Below are 18,902 nucleotides of genomic sequence, written 5' to 3'. Positions count from 1 at the left end.
TGGGAGCAGGGTAGCTCAATGAACACTCAAGAGTACATTGAACATTCTTAACGTCAGCATAAGCAACAGAAAACTGCTTTGATCACAGAATGCCAGTATTACTTTGAAGGAGGTTGCAGTATAACAGCAAAAGGGAATTTACCCTTCCCCGACTGTTGTGAAATTTCAGAGTTTAGATGTAGGGCGTGCAGGGTGGCTTCCCCCTGACAAAATTAAGTTATATATAGGAGTGTATAACAAGGAATCGAAGTATCTAAACTTCAAATGCCTGTTACACACTCCAAACTGTTCAAATCACAAAGATACGAATACTCAAAACAATAAATCTGAAAGATTTAAAGAAAAACAAAAATTTATTTTTTGCAGGGGGCAATCCTCCCTTACCCCCACACTGCCTACTAATTGAATATACCAACATTGAGATCACAATACAGTGGTGAAAGGGTATATTCCTCGATCCCCACTGAACTACAATCTCACACAGAATGCCGGTAGAGTCGATCAGGTGATTTTGAATGAGCTGTACCATTTTTTGATATACACACACACACACACACACACACACACACACACACACACACACACACACACAAACTACCTTGAGAATGTCACTATTTTGAGAAATTATTTAGATTTGCATAGTCATGTGTAGATTAAACAAGATGAGATTATTCATAGTAAACCAAAATAATCCAGCAAGTCAGTAAAGAATAGATGTTCATTGTAATATAGCAGGTACTGTCTTCAACAAGATTGTTGGCCTTGCCGTTAGCACTGTAAATGATAACAGTATGATATATGAATATTTACATGCAGTGATCTGAACAGTACAAAAACTCTACTTGTTCAAGTCTACTAGAAGGATGTGGGGGGTGTTTTCTGGGGGAGTTAATTACTATAGCTCATATTGCATTTTATTTAAAAAAGAAATTAAGATATAAAAGGATAACACCTTTTACTACACATATTTCCACACATAATAGTTAACATTATAAGAAGTTTGCATTTAAACTGCTAATATTCACAGTGAGAAAGGGGCTTCTAATGATTAGTTTCCAGTAGACAAATGATAAAGAAGGTTAGTTCCACTAAGAAAACAGCACACTCCAACAGAAGGAAAAAGGCTTATTTAAACGTTGTTAAGGTTAAACTTTCTGCTACAACAGAAGATGGAAGCATATAAGGAAGAATAAAGGTTCATAGGTAAAAACTATGCTAGCTGCCCTTTTCGGCTATTTTAAGCATAGCCAGTTTCCCTTTTTGTTCTCGATTTAACCAATCCCATTTTGTTAGAGATTGGCTTTACCCGTCCCAAGATCAATAATTATAAATTACCCCTAATGATAATAACTGGGATCATACCATAGATAATTTGAGGCAACCCATGCATGGGATAAAGCATTTAGGAACTGCCTCTGTCCATTAATAGTTCAGAGGGCAGTTGTTGTGTCTTTCGGCTTTTCCCGGGTAGGGGTCGCCACAGCGGAACTCCGGTCCGCTAATGATTGGCAGTGGATTTTTACGTGCCAAGTTGCCAGCCCTGATGCACAACCTTCAATGAAGGTACGCCCATTCACACATGTCTCCATGTAGAAGACCCTCTAGTTGAGAATCGAACTTGACAGCATCATACTGTGAGGCGACAATGCTACCGCAGCACCACCACCATGGATAGTAGTTCAGAGGGCAGTTATGGAGTAAATTTTCTGTTTCCCATCCATGGATCCATGTTTTTTCTTGACTATGGACAGAGATGAACTTTGTTTTCTGTAGTTGGGGAGCCTGTTCCATAGCAGCAGTATCTTCTGTGAGATGTTTGTGTCTCTCCAAACTGTGCTGTTGTTGTTGCTGAAGACGTTTAGATCCTAGACTGAGTATTTCTGATGCCATTTGACTTGCTGATGTACAGTAAATCCATCAGTAATGGGTTAGAGGATGCCTAGTATGCCAGACACAGATCAGGCCTTAGCAGTCTGTAAGATATCGAATATAGTGACAGGGCTATGAGTCAGCCCATATAGGACATGTTGTTCAGGCCTTGTATCCTTTTAGTAAGGACCTCTGTATATATTCCAGTTGTTGCATGTGTCTGGACAGTTACATGCCAAAGGGGGCATTATATTCAAGGAGTTGTATAATGAGGTGTGAATAAAGGGAGATGATGACATCTCTAGATTAAGACACAATCCCTTTGTTTATAAGTTGTGCAACATAGAAGGACTTTCATACAACAATGGACAATGATCAATGCTAGGCCATAAACAAGAAACTCTACTCCTTACAAGCCCTTCTCAACCTGGAGGACACTGACATCTGTGTAGTTACTGAGACATGGTTTATGATAGTGGAGGTGTTTCAATCTTCATCCAGAGCAAACTTACAGCATAATGTAATGGCATAAGGACAATGATGCACGGTATAACCCACTACAGCGTCTGCATGTCCAAATAGCCATTAGAAAGGTCCTGTACCATGCATTAATTAGCTAGCTACAAACTCCCTCTATGACACAAGAACGTTACAAAGCCTATCTACAGGAACTAGAATAGCTCAGTATTAAACCCAATACCAATCTTCTAGGTGATCTAAACTATCCAACTATAGAGTGGAACCTACACCACCACTGGTGTACAAGTACAGGAGTAACCGGTGTAACAAACTACTGGACTTTGTTAATACAATTGCTCTGGATCAATTAGGCAGAGTAACAACTAAACGGAATAACATTTTCTACCTTGCCCTTACAAATATGGCAGCATCTTGCACCATCCCATGTGTATCTTCATCATTTGTTAGGTCTGATCATAAAGCACCCCTGTCAACCTTTTAGCACAAGAAATCTGGACACAGCCTAAAATAGGGAGACACAGACCCAAAAATAGGGACAGGTTTTAAATATTGCACTTATAAAATTAGAAAGTTGCTTGAATAACATGGTGTGTGTTAGCATGCATTTTCTGAAGCATATGAAATCTGAAATTTAAATATATACAAACATACAAATATTTCAAGAATGGGCATTAGTGCCCTTCTAGCTTGCCAATATACCAAAACACTTGTGTCTAGGCTGGTCTTAGACTAGTACTTGCTTTAATGTAATTTGGTAGTCTGTTCCGTGCATCGGCTACTCTGTCATACAACCAATTAGTACACTTCTCATTCCTATAGAATCATCTACATCGGTTGGCTGATGAGTCTCTAGTACTTTTTGATAAAACCAAACTTTCACAGAGGTAGTTGTCTCTAAATCCCCTACATACCCGAATAAGACCTCCTCTTAGATATCTGTAAGAGACACTGTACAAGTTCAGATATTTTAGTCTTTCATAATAACTTGCATTTTCACATCCATGGATGCCCTTGGGATATTTCTGCTGTTCTCTTTCCAGTTTACTCATGCTTGTTTTCTTACAGGGTTTCCATATTGTCATTCCATACTCAAGTTCAGGTCTACTATAACTGACAAACAATTAATTCATTATTTTTGATTTCCTACACTTTATAAATCTTTTTATACAACCTATAGTTCTATAACTATCATTAACAAATTGGTTGACATGATCAGAAAAACTCATAGCTGAATCTACCCATATATCCAGGTCTTTAAATGAGTCTACAGTTTCAATCACTGTGTGCTGTATTAAGTATTCAGTATTCAATTTATGTCTCCCAAATCTCATATGTTTAGTTTTTGATGTATTTATCAGCATATTATTATCCTGTGCCCAAACAGTTAATTTAGTCAAGTTATTTTGCAGACATGCCTTATTAGTTACACATAATCAGTTTACCCAATTTCAGGTTGTCTGCATAAAGACTGTAGAACACCTCAGATGAAAAAGTTAGATCAGAACAATACAATCAAAACAAGTAAGGGCCTAAGACAGAGCCCTGTGGGACATCCTGACTGCAACCAAGGATTTCACCTGCCCAGTTGCTGTATAATACTTGCCATGTCCTATTTGTAAGCCATGCAGCTATCCATCTTATCAAGTGTACATCAATAACTAGTTGTACTAATTTATTGATCAGTGTTTTGTGTATGACCCTGTCAAATACTGAAGTTACATCTATATAAATGACATCAAAGCACAATGTTTCATTCATAGCTGTTATTATATTGTTATAGAATATCATGTTACAGGTGGTAATAGATCTATTTTCAATATATGCATGCTGATATATGGTTTCAAGTCCCAAACTATCCAGTTCTGACAATAACTTATCCAGTATTACCTTCTCCATTATTTTTCCACAACATGAACGTAGACTTAAGGGCCTATATGACTCTGGGTTTGTCCTACTCCCCTTTCCCTTAAAGATAGGTTTAATAAGTGCATGTCTCCAATCTTGAGGAATCTCTCCATATTTATATGACCTAGCGAATAATAGATATAATGGTAGTGTAAGTTCTTGCTGAAGTGTTCTCAGGTCATTGTTACTAATTCCATCTCCTCCCTGTGCTTTGTTTGGCTACAGTTGCGCAGTTCTTTTTTAATATAATTTAATTTGATTCCAGTATCTGGAGTTACCTGGATGTCACTCGGACAACTTATCACCCCTTCTATGGAGCCAAACTGTTTTGTATAAGACTTTGTAAATATGCCTATAATCTGTTGTGTCTGAGACTACATTTTAGAATCTGCACACAGTTTACCAATTTGTGTGTCCCTTAGTGATTTTTTTAGAAAACCACCAATTTTATAGCAAACATACCAAAAATTTGAGGCAAAAACCTGGACATTCTATGAAAATCTGGACAGTTGAGAAGTATGCCATAAAGCTGTCTCCTTCAAAATAAAATTGAAACCAGCGATCCCTTCCACCTAAGGTACCCAAACTACCTTCTCCTACATGATACATTAGCAAGCATCAAATCCCCACCTTACCCAGTTAACTCAACTGAATATGCAGAAATGTTCACCATTACACTATACCAGCATTGTAAACAGTTGCACAGATGCAGATTTATCAAGTATTTATAAGTGCAGAGAAAACCCCAGAAAAAAACCCATATGGTGGAACTATAACAAACCAACATGGTGGAACCATAATATCAACAAGCTTTAACATAAAAGGAACATCATTTTGACTTAGAGTAAGAACAGTAATTCCCAGAATCTTAGAGCCCTTGTCACTGCAATAAACAACTTGGAAGCTTAATAAAATCCACCAAAGGCAAGTTTGAGGCTAAAATAGCTAACCAAGCCAAAGACAATCACAAGACATTGTTTTAGTTATGCTCATAATCTCAAAAGCACAATGCACTGAGCTGATTGTGAGCAATGTTACCTACATTGAGGCTCAAGATACAACAAACCTACTAACCAATAAATTTAGCTCTAACTTTACCCCTCTCTCTCCTCCATCTGTCCCTGAAAAGACACCTGAAACTGTCTCATTTCCAGTTATGACACAAGATCATGTCTTAAAAGTGCTATCAAAACCTAAAATACTGCACTGATGTGTCCTGACAATATCTCTGGATGCATCTTAAGTAGCATAAATCACAATTTAGCCACACCCCGAATGACATTGTTCAATCTCAGCCTTCACACAGGTTTTGTACAAAGCAAATGGAGAACAGCTATAGTCATTCCACTGCATAAGGGAGATCTTCCACAGACCCAGGCAATTACAGACCCATAAGTCTGACCACCCTCATATGCAAACCATGCAAGGAGTTATCATGGAACTAATCAGTCAGGACATTGGGAAATCCCAAACATTTGACCTGTCTCAGTTTGGTTTTGCCAAGGGCAGATCATGATTACTCAACCTGGTGGACTTTTTTGAAAAGGTCACCAAAGTAATGGATGAGGGCAAAACAGTACACACGGCATACCTTGACCTGTCCAAAATGTCTGACTCAATTCCCCACTCGGGCAAGTAGAAAAGCAAAATAGTCGGGAAATAAACCCCTATGACACAAGTTGCATTGCTAACTGACTCACAGACAGAATACAAGAAATCAAAATAGGAAACATTATCTCCACAAAAAGACCGGTCACTAGTGACCCCCCCCCCCCCAGAGTTCTGTGTTGGGATGGCTCCTGTTCAGCATCTGCTTCTCTGAATTAAAGGTCGATACCAAAGGCCTTTGGCTAACTAAGTTTGCTGATGACTGCAAGCTAGGAACAGTCATTGAATCCCCAAATGAATTAGCCATCATGCAGGAAACTTTTTCCCAAATAACTAACTTGTGCCAAAATCACAGACTGAAAATAAATGCCAAAAAATGTATTATCGTATCCTTTATGAAGTCATATACCATGGGAACTACCACGACACTCCTAAGACTTGACCTACTTGTTTGGGATTTGGGAACATATCTGGACAGTGACCTAACTTTTGACCAACATACACATAAAATGTGTGCAATATAACAGCAATTATGAAAAGGAACCACATTAATTATGCAATTCATGTAATATACACAAGAAGAACATTATAAACAAAGAAGATATGTGAACAGCAAAGTTAGAACATCTATCAAAGTAAAAAATAAATAAATAACTGGAATGCGATCTTATCATATATCAAGCAAATTCACATAAGAAAATTGGTATCTCAAAGGAGAAAAATAAGAATGTGGAATATATTTAAAAATATATTTCCAGACAAAACTAAAAGTTTTCCAAGGCAGAGAAATACTTACTGCATTGACAGTAGTACACTCAGTAGCAGCATTAGTATCAGATGATTTATTCAGCATGTCAGCAGAGAGTACATGGATCAGAAAAAGATACAGGCAAGATCATTGTGGGTGTTCAAAATGAAAGGGTCCCCCTACACTGTGAATCAGTTGAACTCTCATAGGATCAGGTTAATCTTCAGTGACTATTTGTTAATCAGAAAATGTAAAACTGGCTAGTAGAAAAAGAAACGCTGTGGGCTGGAACAGGGCTAAGAATGTTTGTATACTTTGCTACTTTTATTATTTTATGTAGAAATTGTCTTCAAGTGGCCCAGATTAGATCGTTGACATGCACAAAGGAAAAAAAAATTGAGTAGTGATACTACAGGAGTTAGGGTAATTTTTTTTCAGTTTCAGCAATCTGGGCCCAACTCACTTTACAGGAAGACTGGCAGAAAATGCATATCACATTTACAATACTATTTATAGATATTTCTGCAGAATGACTCCTTTATTTGGCTTGATTTTATAGGTTTTGAAAACATCATTTGTGTTCCATGCGACACATTTTACATTTTATTGTAATAGATTTAAATTCCCTTCAAGATACTTGCAGAGTGCATTATAAAATAAGATCAGATTAATACAATGCAATGAGCAAAGCAAATAAGAGGAACAAGATGTTTTTGAGGGATGTTTCACACATTTCCATTGAAACCCATAGTAATTTTCATCTACAGCACAGAAAATCATGCTGCACAAACCTATTCAAAGTTACCTACTATGAAGGCATAAAGATAACCCAGTTACTAGTCTCCACAAAAAATAAATAAAAAAAAAAAAAAAAATATATATATATATATATATATATATATATATATATATATATATATATATATATATAAAGGTATATATCAAAAGAAAAGCCTATACAGACAACCAAACAATAACACTCAAGCATTACAGTGAAATAACACACTACTCAGGGGCAGAATCATTTCCCCACACCTTGAGATGGTCTGTTATTTTTATCTATTCAATTGATTTGTATTCATTTTATTATTATTAGTGTGTGTGTATATGTGCATATATGTATTTACATATATATATATATATATATATATATATATATATATATATATATATACGTGTGTGTGTGTGTGTGTGTGTGCGTATCTATGTAGATATGTAGATATATATATATATATATATATATATATATATATATATATCCATATATCTATATGTCGACCTGAAAAGGCCAAATCCCTACATTATCGAATCTGAAAAGATTGAGATGACATTGTCAAAGTTGCAAAACAGTGACACCATGGATTACTGAACTGTTGAACAAGGAAAATGAAGAGTTATCCAACTTTGGTGATGTCATCTCAATCTTTTCAGATTTGGTAATGTGGAGATTCAGCCTTTCAGATAGACCCATATATGCTGTATAAAACACTGACGGATTCGACAACCAGGAAACAAAAAACACTTCAAGATGCCATGCAAGAAACTCCTTTATTCAGTAAAAAACGAGTGGATAAGCGCTTTCACGCACCGAAAGTGCGCTTCCTCAGATCTTCACATTTAAGCAATAAATATTGAGAGTATATATACCCAGTAGCAATTCAATTAAACATCTAATTAAAAAAATTATTCAATTAATTAATTCAACTAATTTAGTGCAATAAATGAAAATCACTATATACACAGGAAGGCAGAAACAGAAAGAAAAGTTTACTGGAGTTATTTTACACTGCCTTCCTGTGTATATAGTGATTTTCATTTATTGCACTAAATTAGTTGAATTAATTAATTGAATATTTTTTTAATTAGATGCTTAATTGAATTGCTACTGGGTATATATACTCTCAATATTTATTGCTTAAATGTGAAGATCTGAGGAAGCGCACTTTCGGTGCGTGAAAACGCTTATCCACTCGTTTTTTACTGAATAAAGGAGTTTCTTGCATGGCATCTTGAAGTGGTTTTTGTTTCCTGGTTGTCGAATCCGTCAGTGTTTTATACAGCATACCGTTCTTCTTTTTGACTGAGGATTCTATTGGCACTATCCGGTATATTTTTTATCATCTTTTCTTAGTGTGTTTACCGGTAGAACCACACCATGGAAAATGCAACAGTAGAATTGGATTATACTCCGGTTGTCAGAGGCAATCAACATGTTTGGGATCATCTCATACATTCGGATGAGAACCCATTACTGCAACTTGACCTGCAGGTATCTACAGAAACACCAAGTTTAAATACTGAAATGAATAACATGACTGAATTTAATATAATGCTAAGAGAACTTGAGAACGATATGTATAGGCTGCAAAGATATTCCTGGCAGCGCAAGCACTTAGAGGCTTGTATACATTTCAAAATAATTCCCCGAGGCATGAGAGTACTTTGCATGCCTACTTACGGAGAACAACATCCGATTCTCCTTAAGAAGTGGCAAGATCTAAACATCAATCTTGGCTTCAATTATATTAACTTAATATTGGACTATTTTTTGCCCATTGAAACTGAATTAGAAAAAAAGGTTGAGGCGTTACGTAAGGACATCTTTGAGCGCTACACATCTAACAACCACTGCTCAAGGAAATTAGAAAACCTGCACTCTCAAATCAATGTGTACAGTGAGAAACTGAAACTAATAAAGCAGAGAAAATTATGCCGTGATCATAATGATTTCTCTAACGGCAACATCTTCGTATGGCCGAGACCACACGAGTATACACGACCAGGGGTAGCCGAAGAGGTAGAGAGAAGAGTGGATGACGCCACGACGCACATGAGACGTACGAACAACAGAATGGAACCGAGGCTAGAAATAGATGCAACAAACACATCCAAGGACATCACAGTAGGAGGAATGGCTTCTAACATTACCACTTCCAAGGGAACAACCCAACCTAATGTATGGAATAGCAACACAGTGGATGTCGAAACATCAACTCCACCTCCCAATCAACAAGAACTGGGAGCATTAAATAAAGACACAGAACAGGTTGTTCGACGTAAAAACACGAACCCAGATGACTCACGTTTTTTACCCTATCCCATCAAACAAACTCATTTCACAAGAGGTCGCTCACTAAGCAAAGGTCCCAGGAAAAGGAAATTTTCAGACGAAAGGCACGGACAGAAGAAGAATGTAAGAAATTAAATACCTTGGTCTATGACTTTTCTACTAGAGGGATTGATGAAAATGATTTAATTTTGTTAAACAAAGGGGTAGGTTTTATACCTTCCCAGAGCAGCAAGTTGAATAATACACTAATTGAATTAAGATTATTTGCTAGATCAGTAGCTCTTAAAATGTACTTTAATTCAAGCACAATGTCTTTTGAAACTGTCAACAGTGTATCTTTGAAAAAGAGAAGTTATTTTACTCCCCCTTTACCTAGCAATGTTGAATGTTTCACTAGAATATGTGAGGATGATTTTTATAAATACTATACACAAAGTAATAAGCATCATGCTAAAAAGAATAGATACTACAATATGACTAGCTTTGAAGTAGCCTCACTTACTAAACTAACACAAGATGATATGCTAACGATAAAACCAGCAGATAAAGGAGGTGCTATAATTCTCATGGATACATCCGAATATGATAAGAATATGCATACACTCCTGAATGATGTCAAAACATACACAGTTTTATCTACCATTGAAATATCAAGGATTATACAGAAAGTGCATGACAACATTTATGATCTTCTTATGTGTAGACAGATAGACAAAGAGCTATATGAGTTTTTAGTAATTGATCTACCTTTGATACCCTCCATGAAAGGTCTACCGAAGGTACATAAGGGAACACTCCCACTTCCAATGCGCCCGATTGTTTCAGGCAGGGGATGGGTCACCTCTAATGTGTCCACATATCTTGAGACCATATTGAGACCTATAGTAGACTCCATCCCCATCATTTTAAAAGACACATATCATCTTTTGGACGACATTCATAAATTTAATGAAAACAGTATATATACTTTGAATAAATGTGTCCTGATAACTCTAGATGTTAAAAACCTCTTCACTAGTATACCTAATGAAGAGGGCTTGCAGGCCATAATGGAAGTTCTTAATTGTAACACAGATTTTGATTCTAATGAACAGATTTTAATACATCTTCTGTTACAAATAGTACTTGAAAATAATGTGTTCATATTTAAAGACAAATATTATTTACAGCAATGGGGAGTAGCCATGGGCACCCACACCTACGCAAATTTAGTTGTCTTTAACTGGGAGAGGAATTATTTATTTAGTGATGCAAGATACATTAATAACATCAAAATGTATAAGAGATTTGTAGACAATATTTTGATCTTATGGGAAGGCACTTTGAATGAATTCAAAATGTTTTTAACACACTTGGAATCTACTACCCAGTTTTTAAGATTCACTATGGAATGGTCTTACACCAACATCAGCTTTTTAGATATTAACATAGCAATAAATGGAAACAGAATAGAAACTAGTTTATATAGGAAGGCATGTTGGGTGAATAATCTTCTACACTACAATAGCATGCACCCTAGACATGTGTTTCCAGGCATAGTCAAGAGTCAATTTATCAGAGTAGGGAGGCTATGTGTAAATCAACAAGCACTTAAAGATGAAGCAAATAAGATGGAAGAGTTGTTTTTAGAAAGAGGTTATAATGTGAAAATGGTGCATGACATAAAGAATGAAGTCCTTTCGACATATGACTCTATGATAGAATCGACAACAAGATACAGGACAGCCCATACTAGATCTAGAATTAAGGAAGGGACATCATTTAATACGAACAATAGAGTAGCATATACGATGCAATATACTAATGATAATTCAGATCTAAAGAATATAATTAAACAAAATTGGAAGTTTTTAACTATAGATGAAACAACAAGGAATATAGTGGGTGAATACCCGAAGTTTCTTCATAAGAATTCTCCCAATCTAAAAAGACTGTTATGTTTTAAAGAAGGCAAAGGGAATTCCACCAAACAGGTACACCTTAATACTATGGGAACTTTTCCATGCACTAGATGCAATATGTGCAGATACATCAGCAATGAACAAGTATATAAACATCCCAAAATGGATTTCACATTTAAACCCAGGTTCTATGCAAGCTGTAACTCCATGAACTTAGTTTATTTAGTGACATGCACAAAATGTGAAGCATTCTATGTTGGCTTAACCAAGAGAAGGTTTAAGCAAAGAATATACAATCATATATACGAAATAAAGAAAAATAATGATAAGAATGCTCTAGCTAAACATGTGCTTGAATTTAGAGAGCACAACTTTAAATTTAGAGTATTACAATTAATACAATTGAACAAGAGATGGGGTAACAATGTAAATATCTTGGCGAATGTCGAATTGTCATGGATTTTAAGATTGGGTGCACACTTATACCCAGGTCTGAATCAGAGCATTTGCATCAAACCAGTGCTAGATAGTAGAATATACAAATAATGCATTACAATGTTGGTCTATTTATATATATATATATATTTATGTCACAATTATGCCTCTAAGTCTTAGTTACCTACTGATATATATTCATGTTTATCAATTGGATATTCCCTTATTCTGCTTTATTGATTTTATAAAAGCATGTTTGATACATCTCAGTTATAATATATTTATGCATATGATTTTAATGTTTGATTTTAACATTTTATATAAAGCATATATATTCATCCATTCATTTAATTATTTATTCATATATTTATATCATATATATATATATATATAAAAAATCTTATACTTACATATGTATTTATCATATAATATATATATCCACACCATAACATTCATGTTTATGTTCGTATTTAAATTTATATTTATTTCATACTTCCATATATATGGACATGGATTTTATATAATCAACATAATATTTATTTTGTTCCCACATTTGATGACTTCACACACATATAAAGGCATATATTAGCTACTTAAACATATAGTTTACTATTATTACTTTATGAACAACACTGACATTATACATAGTTAAATATGACACTTCTTATATATATGTATGCTTAATTGAGAATTCCACCTCTTTTATATCATATACTATATATATATTTTTATATTTTTATATCATATATTTTTATATTATATATATTATATATATATATTTTTCATGACATGCATTTATATATATTTATATGTATTTATTCATAAGATCTATCTATTTATTTATTTATTTATTTATTTATTCATACATACATATACATACATATATTTATTAGAATTGGTTTTTAACTGAATGGATTTGAACATTTGAAATATATTTCATTCTATGCTACAGAAACAATACAAATATATTTTTATTTATGATGTATTCTAAGATAACAAACAGAAGAATGGATTTGAACAATTTGAAACATATTTCACTCTATGCTACAGAAACAATATAAATATATTTTTATTTATGGATGTATTTTTAAGATAACAAACAGAAGAAACAGAAAGAAAAGTTTACTGGAGTTGTTTTACACTGCCTTCCTGTGTATATAGTGATTTTCATTTATTGCACTAGATTAGTTGAATTAATTAATTGAATAATTTTTTTAATTAGATGCTTAATTGAATTGCTACTGGGTATATATACTCTCAATATTTATTGCTTAAATGTGAAGATCTGAGGAAGCGCACTTTCGGTGCGTGAAAGCGCTTATCCACTCATTTTTTACTGAATAAAGGAGTTTCTTGCATGGCATCTTGAAGTGTTTTTTGTTTCCTGGTTGTCGAATCCGTCAGTGTTTTATACAGCATACCGTTCTTCTTTTTGACTGAGGATTCTATTGGCACTATCCGGTATATTTTTTATCATAGACCCATATATATATTATATATAGATGGGTGTACGGTTATAGATTAAAATACCCAAATCTCAATGTTTACTTAGTTGACACCAGAACATCAACTTTGCAAAGGCTAACATGCTACTATGATCAATCACACTGATCAATAATCTCAGCACATGCAAAAATTTGCAAAACAAATACAGATAAAACAATGTTATTTTGCAGGGGAGCAAGCCCCTCTTCATCCCCTCACATGCCCTGCTAATTATATATATATTAACTCTGAGACCACACAGTCTCAGGGAAAGGGCATATTTCCCTACCCTGAGACTTATACTATCACGCACAGTAGTTGATTATCTGTTTAGCTGATAAAATTTTGTCGGCTAAACAGATGTTGACCTAAGGTAGAGTAAACTATCTCCAATATATGGATTCCTATTACAAGAACGAAAGTTCACTACTTCGAACTTGTAATAGGAAGCCTCACTTCTGCGAAAGTTCACTTTAAAGAAACTTTTTCATAAGTGCACTTCACAGAAAACACCGCAGCACAGTGGAGGACATAAAAAACAAGCTATGTCCTCCACTATGGTGCGATAGTCATGGATCTTAGGGTTAGGGCACAGGTAAGAGTAAGGGGATAGTTAGTAAAGCTATCCCCTTACCCTAACCCATGCCCTAACCCTAAGGTTCGTGACTATTGCACCATAGTGGAGGACATTGCTATGTCCTTCATTGTGCTGCAGTCATCACGGACCTTAGGGTTAGGGCACGGGTCAGGGGCTATCCCCTTACTATGACCCGTGTCCTAACCCTAAGGTCCGTGAGTACTGCACGGAAGTTGAGTACAACACCCGATTGTTGAACTGAACTTCGAGTAAGTGCAGTTTCGATTAAGTGCACTTTTGCTGCAGTGAGTATTCCATGCACTATTTCGAATTAGTGAAAATTCGATCTAGTGTATGGAACCCATATATATATATATATATATATATATATATATATATATATATCTATGTCTAGGACACATGCTTGACTAGCATATGTCCGAAACACAAAACATCGAACACACATACATGAAAGCACTTAACATCGAAAAGCGCTTCCGTGTATGTGTAGTTCAAAAAAAAAAAATCTATGTTTCTGCAGGGGGGCTTTGCCCCCCTGCACACCCCACACCCCTCCTACTTTATTATTCTCACTCCAAGATCACACTACAGTGGGGAATAGGGAATTTTCCCTTACCCGCACTGTAGTCCGATCTACGAAACAGGCACACATACACGGAAGCGCTTGTCGATGTTAAGTGCTTTCGTGTATGTGTGTTCGATGTTTTGTGATTCGGACATATGCTAGTCAAGCATGTGTCTGGATCCCATATATATATATATATATATATATATATATATATATATATATATATATATACACACACACACACATATATATATATGTGTATGTGTATGTGTGTATATATATATATATATATATATATATATATATATATATATATATATATATATAGACATACAAGCAGCTACTGCCTATGCGTCCAAACAAAGGGGTATAATTTGATTAATTTGGGGTCTGTTCACTTAGTTATGGATAATACGTCTGTTACAAGAAATCAAATAGGAGATTACATTTCCCATTGTTTCGATACAGTCAACCAATTCACATTATACATTTTTCACCATCAGTAAGTTGAATTGTTGATCACAGATAATCTTTCTCAAATGTTATCTAACTTCACTCATCCTGGCTTGATACAAACATAATTAAAATACCAAACGGAAAGGAAAGTAAAAGCATTTGATAATAGAGACTTTGGTAAAGCAATTAAATGTGATATGCCCAGAAATGAACCCTAAGCTAATAAATGCATTTAATGGAATCGTAAATGAAGTTTGACAACAGACTAAGTTGTCCCAGGACATCTTCATGGGGGGGGGGGGGTTAGGTTTATATTAGGGGGAGTTAAGTGGGTTGGAGAGGTGAAAGGGTTAAGTGGAGGCAGGGATGGTTGGGAGGAAATGAGATAATGATGGGGAGGGGCTTAAGAGGTTTAGTGTAGTGTAGTTTGGTTAAGCAATCAGATTTTGGTGTGAACTTGCTAGATGACAGGTTTACGTCCGAGACGATTTAAGTATACTGGTAAGGTAGGCCTTGGGTTAGTGATTGTCGACAGGCAGGGGAGATGAGTGATGGCTATATAGCTCAATTTTTTTTTCTCCTCTTCTTAACTCTTTAGATTTCTGACAGTCAGTGGTGGGGCATGGAGGGCTGAAGTTGGAAGGTGACAGAGAATTGAGCTTCGGACTCCATCCCATCAGGAAATACATGCTGCACCTTTTAGTTCATCGAAAGATACTGTCAAGAGAGAGAAAAAAAAAAAAGCCAATGTGAAACCGTTAGTCTGAATATTAATGGTAGAAAATTAAGTTTCAGCCTTCATCCCTAATTTGCAGGTGGTGGTGGTGGAATAGCCATGTTGACAAGGCAATGTAGTTGATTGGGGGAACAGATGTTTGTTGGCTTTGTTCCGTGCATGTGCCTTGTTGGCGGTTTGTCGGGGGCTTTGGAGAGTGCAGGTTTCCTTTTACGGGCTTGGGCGGATTGTGTGTGTGTCCCTGTGAACAAATACTTAATCTTTATCTGTTGTGCTGTGGGAGTGGATTACAGCTGGATTCTTTCCGTGTTGGTTCTTTGTTTTGTATTGGTTAATGGTTGGTCGTGGGCTGCCAGCAATTGTTGTTGCACCTGGTTGTGTTGTAGTGCTGAGTCTCAGCTGGTTGGGAGTCTGAGAGTGGCCTTGGGAGTGTCTTTGGCTTTAGTGGTGTCCAAGTGTGGTCCTGTTGGTTTTTTACCTCAGGAACACCTTGTTAGTGGTGGGGCTTTGCAGGCTTTTACAAGGCTGATGATGCTGCCCACGCATGCGCAGACCATGACTTGATTATAAAAAAAAAAAAAAAAAAAAAAAGGACGTGGGTAGTTACTGGAAAGCTGTTCAGGTTTCATTGCAGCTGGGTGGTTTTGTGATGGCTTTGCGGCCGTCTCTGGGTCTGTGGCAGAAGAAGCAGACTGGCATTGTGGGAGTACTGGTGAACTGCTTATCATTGACTAATTCAAGTAATTAAGCCACAGGTTGTGGTAAGCTTAGTGGCAGGGAGAGGGAGTGTAACATTTGTGTTCGTGTAGCAGACTTCACAGTCATGATGAACCAGTGTAGGAGGGCCATTCTCCTTCACTTCACAGTTTAAAAAAAAAAAACTTAGGCATGGCACTGGTTCCTTCCTACTCTATAAACTGATATGAGTTTAAAAGCAGTATTTAGGTGCTACCTCTGTGTCAGCTTCTAGAGTCTCCAAATAGTCTCAGCCCTATTTCAGTTCTGACTGAATTTTGGGATCATTGGTGTTGGGGGTCTAAGGGAGGCATTCACTGAGTCGATTTAAATACTGGACGCCATAAATAGCTTTTTGTGGGCTCAGGGAGATGCTAAGCGTGGTTGCCTCTGCATGTGTGCTGTGTTGGGTTAATGAACATTGAAGCGTGGCTGCGCTTGCGGCTGCGCAAATCCATGGAGGGTTTTTTTTTTTTTCACCTCAGCTGTCCTGATTCCCTACCTCTCCCACCACTAGTAAGTGCCAGTAAGAAGAGTTATGAAATGCAAAATCACGCAAAAGTCGTGGCAGACATTAGGATTACAGTCCGATTATTAGAGGAAGACTCAGCAAGTTTCCACTGCTTTAAAGGATGAAGAGGCGGAAACTTAAACCAGACGATTGAATGTCCTTCCATGAACCCAGTGCACTGGAGCTCAGACTAAACTTTATGGCCAGCTGTGGTGAACACTTCCAGCTGGACTATATTAGTTATTGTTTTTATTTCCCAGGAAATTTTCCAAGAGCAGCAGCAGCCAGAGATACTCAAAAAATTAGAAGAGGGAGAGAGAGAAAAAGGAGTTCTAGAGAGCAAAAAGGATTGAAGATGAGGTATGAAATGTTTTAGGCTTGATTCCAAAACAGTGTATTGGTCATTCGTGAGGTGAGGGAGTGATTTCTACTTTAACCACAGTAACTGTGTGGGGTGCAGTATTATCAGGCTTGGGTTGTGTTCGCGGGAATGTATCCTGTTGCTGGTTTTTCTGAGGCCCTTTTTGGTCATTTGATGGCCTTGGGGTTTGTTTCGCTTACTGCTAGTTTCTTTGTGGTTGAGCTACATTGCGGGCCGAGATAGAAACCACAGGAATGTTTGAAAGGCCCCCTATTGACACCCCCTTTTATATTCTCTGTGCCACTGTCCATGCAGTGCCGTGCTGGGCTTGTGCTTTGTGGGGAGGCACGGTGTGGTTGTCATGTGGGGTTGTGAGATTGCTGGTCCAGGATGTGCAATTTTATTCATGGTCCACTGGATGCTGTTTGGTTCTGGTAGCCTTTAGGTTGCTCCACTTTTGCTTGCGTGCCTTTGTCCATATTTCCTGCAGTCAGCGGAGCACTTTTAGTTTGAGAGGGTCGTTGCTTGTTTGGATCCTGCTGCAGACAGTCTTGCTCCTGTGGAGTGATTGAGAGAGGGCTGGATGTGTTCTGTGTTTCTTGTGAAGTTGCAAGGAATTCATGCCTCTCAGCGGTACAGATTTTCACAGAGCATACAGATTGGTGTTTCATATCTGGTCCGTTTTTTATGGAGTTGTGGGTGTTGGGCAATTAGTAACAAATCACTGAAGACTAAAGTCGGATGTTATGCGCTGTCATATGAATGCAGGGCATACTTGGTAAGCTTTCTAGCTTTGTAAGAGGAATATTGGCATGCTAGCGAGGGAGATGTTTTGGATTCAAGGGTCTGTTTCATTGGTGATTTCAGCTTCGCAGGCTTTAAAACCCATTGAGAAAATATATAACATTCAGCCACAACATTCACTTTTGACTCAAAAAAAAAAAAAAAATTTAATACAGAAAAAACTATTTTGTATAACTCATTTTCTATGTGAAAGTATCAAAAACGTACTGTTCCTCAACCTACAAGTAGTGAATAAGCAGACTCATCAATGTATTTTAAGAAGTTTTAATTCGACTTTGTCACATTCTGTACAATTGTCTGTGTTATGTGGATTTATACCTCAGAAAATATGTATTGCTAGGTCATAGTGTCTCATGCTGGAGTAGCTGGACCATACAAATAAGTTGTAGTGATGTCAAAAAAAAAAATAGTTGAATGTTCTCCTTCTATGGCATGAATAGTACAGCTTGGAAGAGGGCCGTTTGAGACTTCAGCTGTGGGTGACTACTGTTCGGCGCTTTAGTTGAATTTCTGTGTGGCATTGCAGTACTGGGGGGGGGTTCTGGGGGCCGCAGCATATGCTATAGGAACACATAATTGCAAAATTGTATAGGACAATAGTTAAAGCTTTGAAGATGTCTTGGCAGGTGTGT

General features: G+C 36.6%; 1 protein-coding gene across 1 annotated transcript in view; it reads right to left on the bottom strand.

Annotated features, from left to right (window-relative positions):
* Positions 1 to 18,902, bottom strand: part of MDGA2 (MAM domain containing glycosylphosphatidylinositol anchor 2) — a 4,933,289-nt gene that overhangs the window by 1,335,560 nt on the left and 3,578,827 nt on the right. The window lies entirely within an intron of this gene.

Source organism: Protopterus annectens, chromosome 6.part0, assembly GCF_019279795.1.
Source record: "Protopterus annectens isolate FY-2018-M chromosome 6.part0, PAN1.0, whole genome shotgun sequence".
NCBI lineage: Eukaryota > Metazoa > Chordata > Ceratodontiformes > Protopteridae > Protopterus > Protopterus annectens.
The sequence above is the reverse complement of the archived record's forward strand: the minus strand, read 5'-3'. Positions and strand labels throughout refer to the sequence as shown.